The sequence below is a fragment of the Protopterus annectens genome, chromosome 6.part0 (genome assembly GCF_019279795.1).
Source record: "Protopterus annectens isolate FY-2018-M chromosome 6.part0, PAN1.0, whole genome shotgun sequence".
Lineage (NCBI taxonomy): Eukaryota > Metazoa > Chordata > Ceratodontiformes > Protopteridae > Protopterus > Protopterus annectens.
In genome coordinates this window covers 394,801,708-394,812,260 of record NC_056737.1, presented here as the reverse complement: position 1 = coordinate 394,812,260, position 10,553 = coordinate 394,801,708, and positions in this window count along the sequence as shown.

The following is a 10,553-nucleotide window of genomic DNA, read 5'->3' as shown; positions in this document are numbered from 1 at the left end:
CCTCTCAACCCCTAAGAGCACATCCACTGGACAGGCCATAAACAATTGGGGAACAAATAAGGACCATACCTCTCAACTGTCCCTGATTTCCAGGGACATCCCAGATTTTGACTCGGTTTCTAACTCTGTCCCACTTAATCCCTCCTAAAACTAGTGACATTTGTAGTAAAGGTGGTGAATTACAAGTAATGAATAACAACAACAATTAAGAGTTATAAACATCATTTACCTCAGAAAATGTGTATGAATTCATATGTTCTGAGTCTGTCAATGTGTCAGGTTAATAGCACCAATAATTTAAATGTGTCCCTTATGTTGTTATGCCATGTCCCTGATTCAGTCTGTATATTTCCCCAATCATATGAGAGGTCTGATAGTGACAGAAAGCACATATTCCACTGACAACCTTAGAAAGATGATAGAATATTAGGTATGCAGTAGCATGACTCGACTGAAGGATGTGGGTTCCAAAACCCAATTACTTGTTTGTATGGAAGAGTGTCAGTTCCCATGTATTAGCCAGAAGGGTGCAGATTGTAAGAGGAACACACCAATAATATGAATCAAACTCTGGACAGGCCGCCAATTCCGTACAGTCGAACGGCATGCTGTCGCCTAATGGGCAGCCATTCCTGATACTGTAGGCATGTAATCTGATGTAATAGGCATCACAAGGTAATATCATAGCCCTCACTCCCACGCAGGGGCATGAGTGTCAGATGCAAACACCAAATGCAGTGCATTTGCAAGTGCAGGAGCAAGCGGGTATAAGCCTGTTTGGCCACCAGTATGCGAGTATTACACTGGTAAAGCAATGTAGAGGCTAAGTGAGTGTAAGAAACTGTAACCAGAGGTTAGCATTGCTTAGCATGCCATAAATCCACGCACACCCGCTCACAACTGCTTTAATGTGCCTTAATCACACCATATCCAATGGCCTTGTTCTGCCCAGCAACAAAATAAACTGCCCTCTGCAAGGCTCAAAACCAGGACCCTGCACACATAGCTATTGTGACTTACCACTAAGCCATGGCAGATATACAGACATTGGACCTTATCACAAACATATCATCCAGCGCAGTTATTCAACAGTATAGGAAATGTATTCCATCATGTAGATTTATGTGTGAGTGTTTATGTTCAGCATATAGATACATACATATATGTAGATATATCAGGAGCATCCCATGTGACAACAAAGCATTACAAAGGAATGCAAAGGGAAACACCAGCATTGCCTGTATTATGTAGTGGTGTCATCCTATGCAATATCAAGACTCCCTCAGACAGACATGTGTCAGTCATACACGGAAACATTTGTACATTGGCCATATACATCACTCTGTGCATGTTATTTACATTAACACACAGTTCCTGTCCAATCATTATGTGAGAACAGTACTCTTGCAAGGTGCTGTGTGCAACATCATCATTATAATAAAGGTAAATGGGGTAATGACAGAGGGGCTGGTAGTGTTGTGTGTACAATGGGGTAGTCTGCATCACATGTACCTGGAACATTTAGGAGTCATGTGCATACTAGGATCGTGTGCCTGAGAGACAGGAATGAGGACAACTGGAGTATGTTGTGATGCATATTAAAAGGGTTACATGTGTCCAGTGGACATGTGTGTGAAATGGACAGCTATGTATGGGTCAAATGTTGTTCTAGGAACCGACTGGCCTTTTGTTTCTGTAGGGTGAGAGTGGGATGTGGGGGAAGGAGAGTAGGTATGCTCGTGAAGGATAAGTAGGGTAGGATGACAGACAAGACGGCATGCAGGGTCGGTATATGACACATATGGGGGATACACCTCGGACGGGGAGGGGTGTTCGCCATTCACAAGCCCATGAGCCCTCAGATGGAAACAGTGGGACGGAGGTCTCCAGCCATGGGCAGCCACCACTGCACCAAAACAGCTGCAAAGGTGGCAGTGCTGTGGGCTGTCTAGGAGGGGCAGCCTCACCCTGTAAATGTGGTACTCTGCCCTTGAGCTGGCGTATCTGGTCTCAAAGCCCCTTATTGAGCCCCCTTATGCACCACATCCGGGACTGTATGACAGCAGACATGTCCCTGTCTGGACCTACTCACAGGGGGGACAAGCCCCATCCTCATTGGTGGTACCACCAGAAGGTGGTGCAGAGCCAACAGAGGTGGAGGTCCAAGGCTGGGCCCCAGATGTGCTGGTGCCCAGTACCATGGCCAGCTGAAGTGGGAAAGGAGGTTCTGCTGGGACCTCCAAACCCATACAGCCTATGGTGTTGCAGTTTAAACACAGATATGACTTAGTAATAGTCAACTGCATTCAGGATTACTTACAACAGCATGCATAGATATGACCATCAACCCAACACAACAGATGGTACACATTTGCAGAGAGAGCACAACACATGCATATATATATATATACTGCATGACATCTGTACAAAGTGTAGAAGACTTGTGACTGCAGCTATGAACAGTGGCCCATTATTGGCATGTCACTGAGAACCCCAGACATTGTCTGTCATACCACTGTTTCATGTGACATATGTCCAGTCAAGGATGCATTGGCAGTAACTCATCACTATCACCATGTACTGGCTGCAATCCTCACACTATGCTCCTGCTGTTCACAGATGTGTGTTCAGTGAGTAACACAGGAAACAAATGGTTCCACACACTGACCAGTCCACAGATGGCCCTACAGATTGGATTCCCTCACAAACAGAGCACTGTCTTGTCAGTTTTAAAACATGCAGAATAGCCATTACCACACACACCTTGCTAAACAGGCAGTTGTCTCAATGAAAGATAGCTACACTTACATGCTGTAGTCATGTCTGGCACATCACCCTCCTGTCTTTAGGCTACTTCCCACTGAGTATGTTGTTTGAGGAACATCCAGATATCATCTGTGATGCCGTTTACCAAACACCAGATCCAGGTACCACTCACAGCGACTGTCATGGGCATACATCAACATGATGTTCCTAGATATTGTACTGTGTTTTTCATGCAAATGGCTATGAGAACATCATCACAGCTGTTCCACATGCAGTCAGCTAGAGGAGGACTGCAATCGGTGCAGAGGCCATCACCCGAACATGACCATCACTTACAATATACAAGCTGCTGCTGAGCAGGTGTACACCTCAACATCCACCAGAGAATGTGTGGGAGGGACAGGCAGAGGCAAAGTATATCAGAGAAGGGCTTGCAGACTAAAACCTAAGTATTGTCTGTCACACACCTACCAGTACAGGGGTTCAAACCCCTGAATGACTAGTCATTACTATTACAAGTGGATGCAGTTACTCCATGTGCCGCAAAGCTGACATGTTGGTGTGCTGTAAGAACATATATGTGTGTTGGTGTGCGACATCTGCAACAGAGATATAGTAGACATACATTAGGTGTAGCACACATGGCTGTCCACGTGAACAGATGTCATTGTCAACACAACCACACTCTCTAATGGACTCACATTGACACTCTTTGCCAGGTCCACAAATACACTCCCAAACCACATAGTTTGCCACACTGCAGTAATGCACAGGTACTACATGCACCACAGGGGATATCTGGAGGTTCTATGGTCTATGGCATGTGTTTGACATCTGTCGGTATGCCAATGGGAGTTATACTGGGAGTGAATGTGGTTGGGAGCATCATACCCCACATGCAGACACAAGGTGCTAGTACTGACATGCATGTGTGCATTGCTTCATGGGTGTGTAGTGGTTGGCTGTGTAAGATGGCTGTACAAGGCTGGGTGATGGGTAATCCTTGGCATCACACTACCTGACAATGGTGTGCAGTGTGGTACAGGGGTGTAGTGTCTGCAATGTCCCACACAGATGGGCATTGTATGAACTGTCCTGACATCCTGGTTACCATTGTGCATGGCCATAACTTTGTAATGCATGCCATGTCTGTGTTTGATAGTCCTTGACATGGACATTGCCTGGGATGTGCATGTCCCACAATAATGTACAGTGACATGTACAGGTGTACCTGGTTTGGCTGGCACATGTGTACACAGACTGTTATCCTCCAATATGCCAATACTGGTCTGGTGTGGCAGAACCTGCTTATAGTCAGCAGGTTGACCCTGCACCTGCTTTGATAGCATGATACAGGTATTCCCTGGTGTCAGTGGCATTGGTCCATACAGGGCACATGTGTAAGGCATTGTATGGCCTCTGTGGATCACATTTGATGGCACCACATATGTTGCAGTCATCCAGTGGGGAACATAGTGAAGGCACATTGTCTGCAATTATGTGCCTATTGTACTGCTGTGCAAGGTGCCATGCCCTCTGCAGCCCACTGCAATCACACCATGCCTACTATCTGTCATCAATGTGCAGGGTACTAGCAACATAGCAGGATATTCTAGACAAGTGTGTTTGTGTATGACACATGGGTTCAGGACGTATTACGGGTAATAGTAGGGTTGCATACTTTGTTCACCAGGCCTTTTGCCAGATGTAGGGGTATGGCTTGCCAACACAGTCCCTTGGCTGAATGACATCTGTACTCCTTGTGAGGTGGACATTGTGACATATAAGATGGACACCATATAGAAAAACTACAAAATCCACTCCCCAACATGTCCAGTGGTTAGACACTCACAGCCACCTCCACCCAGGCTCTGACAGTCAAACACACACACACACCTGCCATGTCCTGGAATAGGACCCCTACCTAACTAGTGTATCACACTACAGCATTACGCAGTTACAGCAAGTGCTATGGAGATTACTGGGTTACAGCAGTCCCAAAGGTGTATGTCTAAGTGGGTGATATCAGCAGGATTGCCAAAGGTGGTCATGTGAATTGTAAAGAGTGTGCATACTCTAAAAAGCATAGTTCCTGTCTCAGGCAGACAGAGACACACACACACACACACACACACACACACACACACAGTTGATCTGTTTTGGAATGGAACCCCCTACCTAACTAGTTTATCACACTACAGCAATATGCAGTTACAGCATGCGCTACGGGGAATACTGGGTTACAGCAGTCCTAGAGGTGTGTTTCTAGGTGGGTGACATCAGCAGGATTGCCAAAGGTGGTCATGTGAATTGTAAAGAGTGGGCATACTCTAAAAAGCATTGTTCCTGTCTCAGGCAGACAGAGACACACACACACACACACACACACACACACACACACACACACACACACACACACACACACACACACACACACACACAGTTGGTCTCTTTCAGAATAAAACCACTACCTAACTAGTTTATCACACTACAGCAATACGCAGTTACAGCACACTCTACGGAGAATACTGGGTTACAGCAGTCCCAGAGGTGTATTTGTAGGTGGGTGACATCAGCAGGATTGCCAAAGAAGGGCATTCCAAGTGTAGCGCGGGTTGCACATGTCTGTTACCTGCGTGTACCCGCTGCTTACTGTCACAAAAACACATTTACACCTGCTTAAAAGTGTTGTATGCAGTCCTAATTGACAGTATCAACAAGGCTTGCAGGTCTTGAACCCTGGACCATGCACACTGAGGTCACTGGACGTACCACTAAGCCATCTGTGTTGCCCACATGTTGCATGGAGTCTATAATGCACATCCTACTACAGGTATTCCACAGTACTGAAAACAAATGGGACAGTCCCTTTGTGTACATATGTACAGTACCCTTGAATGTACTGTACTCTGTGAAACAACAAAGACAAGTCTACTTCTGTACAACTGTCATAACCATATATATATATATATATATATATATATATATATGTATATGTGTGCCTACGGGATGTGTACACACACACACACACACACACACACACATATATATATATATATATATATATATATATATATATATATATATATACATATACACAGACACAGCCATAGCCATACACACACATATATATATATATATATATATATATATATATATATATATATACACACACACACACACACACACACACACACACACACACACACACACACGCGTCTGAATGCCCTTTGTGACACAGAAGAGTTCCAACGGAACTGATGTGTACACAAAAGGGAGGCATCTCTTGTGTTATAACATTTAAATCATAAGCAGTTCACCAGAGAAGGGATGGTTGTTGTGTATGTGGAGTTTGGGGTAGGGAATGATGGCTAATGTAATCTACCCCGTGGATTGTGGAGTTAGAGTGGGGGAATGATGGGTATGGACCTACACCCCAGTGACCACTTCTGTGTCACTGCTCGACAGTGGCACAGGAAAATAACATACCCAACTGTAGTCATGCTTGACTGTGTATTCTTTACCGTTCCTAACTTTGTAATACTTTGTAGACCACAGATGGCTACCATAGTGTGCTAAAAGACATTACACATGTGTATGCCTGGCTACAGGGTAGTCACACAAACAAACACGCACACACTTGCCAGTATTGTACATACATGTCTTACCTATGTTAAGGTAACTAGTACAGTGGTATGCAGTTGGGGTATGTGCCACAGAACACATACAATTACACTTACTGATTCCACGTCTGAGCTTGCTGACATCACAGGACTGATTACTTGCAGTGGGGAGGGGGGAAGAGGGAGGTATAGTGGTTGACAAGGATAAAGGCCAGTGCAAAAGGAGGTATCTCCTTGGAATGCAGCAAAACCCGCTGCCATGACAGGATGCAGAGACAAATACACACACACAACCACACTCAGCCTATGCTTACACGCACTCAGGCATTTGCTGAGGCACACACACACACTCAGCCATTTGCTGACACACACAGTCAGGCATATGTTGTCACACACATGCACACAGTTGCCAGTGGTGGGATCAGAACTCCTGCCTATCTAAGGATCACTATTACAGTACTATGCCATTACAAGATGCGCCACAGAGATTACACATCCCAAGGCAGTCAGACTGCCCTTCTACAATTGAGGACAACAACAGGGAGACTGACAGTCACGAAGTACATAGCTGTAGACCTGCGTGTTTAAAGTAGGTGTCCATTACAACATGTATGCACAAACAACACACACCATTCGCAGGTAGGCCTGAGAGGTATAGTTGTAGCACAAGAGGAACCTGAACTGGAGAATGGCCATCTGCGGAATGGACAACTACTACCACTATACAGGGTTACAGTGGGCATGCTCATACACTTAGTAGCACAGGGACATTTGGGATGCACTATGACTGCAACTACACAAGGTTATACTGGGCATGCTCATACACTTAGCAACAAAGGGCTTGTTGGATGCACTGACTCAAATTACACAAGGTGGCAGTGGGTATGCTCATACACTTAGTAGCACAGGGCTGTTTGGTATGCACTCCAATTCTAACCAATGAAGGCCACAGTGCACATGCTCAAACACTTACATGTACAGAACACATTGTAATGGACCCCTATTGTAAACACACAAGTTTACAGTTAGGTACATCTTACCTGTCAGTATATATGCACATCATACTGGTTTACTACCTGATACCTGTATGTGGCCTGTAAATTATATATCTGTGTCTGTGCTGTGTGATACACATGCATACATGTACATGAAGTACTGACATATATATGTTATGTATACACAGTCATGCATGTGTGGATGTGACAGACAATAGGTTACCTGGGTCGCACAGGCGGATGCTACCTACAGCATGTGTCACTCACATTACTGCCCTGAAAGGCATACATTGATAGCAGGTTGTGGACAGTGGCATTATACGTGGAAAAGTGGCATGTGCAAGCATAATGTGTGAGCCACCTTGTGTAATGGTACTGAGGTGCAGTAGTCAAGATGACCTCTCCTGGCTGTGTTAGTAGTTGTCATTATTAGCAGGACTGCTACCCTAAGTATATCTCACATTGGTCATATACACAAGTTCTGCCACTGTCCGTCACCTTACATGGGGCATTTGCTACCAAGCACATTAATGCCACGCACAGTGATGTCATGGTACGGGTGGCAACTGCTAGACCAAAACAATGAGCCAATATCGTTCTGTTATTATGAGGTTGTCCAGTGTCTGTCATTCTGGGCTTTCATGACTGAACAATGAGCCTTCAACACAGAGCACATGTATCCATGTTACACGTGTGTGTGGATAATACCTAGGTCACATTTACCCATATAGCCGCATTCCAAGGCAAATGTCCTACACACAGATGTAACACCCTGACACCTACATGGCAACTGCATTGGATGCTTATGCTAACCCGTGCTAGATGTGAGGCTTTAGTAATCCATTTGCCCAATGTAGAACCTACAATGGGAAATACTGGCATCTGTGCAGTGAGGAACACCTGGCTGAAGGCTCTGTAGTGCACAATTGCACTACCACCATATAACTCAGATCCAGACATGTGGGCCATAACAGTGGTATTGACCATTCCAGGTGGTGGTGTACACATATTCGTAAAGTCTACTCACATGTAAAGACCACTACTCTGACATAACACATCACAGATGAGTCAGGTACAGATGACAGTGGCAAATGCTGCATTCTAGGTTGTATCCTCATATACATCCACCACCATGTTCCCAGACTACCAACACACATCCATATGTGGTATGACATAGTATGATAGACTACCAGATGACCCTCGATTGGTGGACTGTACCTAGGCCTACATCAACTGTGCAAAGTACCCATGTACAGACACAGCTGCATAATGTGTTATGTAATGCAGTAATACCACTGTTTGTAACCAGCTCAGTTATACACATACCAGGGTCCCTCGGATGTTGTCAGCATTAACACGGTCGACTGTTGCTGTACACCAGTAAACAACACCCTCATGGTTGGATATGACCTAACCGTACCTGCCCTGGATATGTACATCCCACACTCATTTATCATAAATTACATTACCATAGCTTTCATTTACCTTTCTACATACAGGTGGCTACAGTCATTACACACATGCACATGGCAGATAGCATGATAACAGTACATAAGGTTTGATATCTATGTTGACAGAGGTAATACCCCTCTCTACTGGTCACCCATGACACCTATCATATCATACAGCACCCCATGTGGCATGTATGTCTTTAGACATGTCCCCCTAATGCAATGCCTACAAGCATAGCCAAATAACAGGACCATAGGACATACACAAGGTCTGTATTGACAAACTCAGGGAAATCCAGCTCTGCTCTGTATGTTCCTGAGTAGTCACAGGTGATATGTTCATGACATGTACAGCCATGTGTGGCCACAGCTCCTACATATACCCCATGTCAATAATTGCAAGCCATGCATGATGTGTGCTGTCTGGACATTAGCCTTAGTACCACAATAGCCAGTACATACTGGGATGGTATGTTTACAAGCCACAGACCTCGCACATGCTTGAATGAGTGTACTGCCTAGCTCAAACAGAGCACATAACTGGCACTCTTCCAGTACACATGAGGTGTGTGTGGCAAATATGACGTGCTCACTGTTGACTGTTACAGTGCCTTGGCTTTACCATGGCACTGTCAAAGTAACAGTTCATAGGAGCATGACATGGAATAATGCTGTGTGTGTCACGCTGATATGTGCTGTTATAGTATATGTACACATGGCTACTCGGTGAAAGTGGTGGTGTCCTACCAGTACATGAATACAACATCCATTATGGTGTAATGCTTGTCTATGTTTCACACATGGCATGGGGAAGGTGTGGAATGTATCATCTTGACCTGCTAGTGCACGTACTGATGTAGACAGCATATGTGTACATGTATTGCTGTTTGTGTAGATTCCATGTGTGTGCAGTGTATGATGTCTGAAGGTGACTGTTGTCTTAGTGCATCATGCTATTGCAATACAGCCTTAACATTGCCAACTGTATATGGTGATATTCTCTATGTACAGTAAGCCATACATGAGGTATGGACAGATGTTTGGAAATGACTACTAAGTGGTGGGGCTTCCTTGCAGATGAATGATTACTGAGGACAGCTCACTGGTGTGTTATAACCAGTCCTACAATAACCTGTGTACCTGCTAAGGTCAGGTTTTGTTAACTGAAGTGGAAGACAGACAATATAGAATGCTGTAAGGGTGACACTGAAGGCAAACGTCATGACACCTGTAACAGTAATACCTCCCCTGTGCGTATATTGTGCATATAACAGCACAGTTGTCAAAGGAAAGTGTCAGTAAGCATTGTACCAGATGCAATAGTGCTGTACTTCTGTGGGACCTATCATGAGATAGGCTGGTGTTTGATTCACAGTACTGGCACATGTGGGTGTGTGTCCATATATGTCACGTATGGTTGGGAATACATTCCACATGTTATCACTCTCCTGAACACTGTTGTTGACACCAGTACAGAGTGAAGTGTAGAAAGAAAGGCATAGGCATGTGGTTAAACCTCACACATGTAAAGTGTCTGTATGGGTGTAACATAGGTGTATATCTTTGTGAATGCCAGAGTGTGTGTGTGTGTGTGTGTGTGTGTGTGTGTGTGTGTGTGTGTGTGTGTGTGTGTGTGTATGGCTCTCCGGTTCCTGCAGTGAGGCTGTATTTTACCATAGTGAAATGTTAATGCCCCCTCCCCTATCCACACAAAGCAA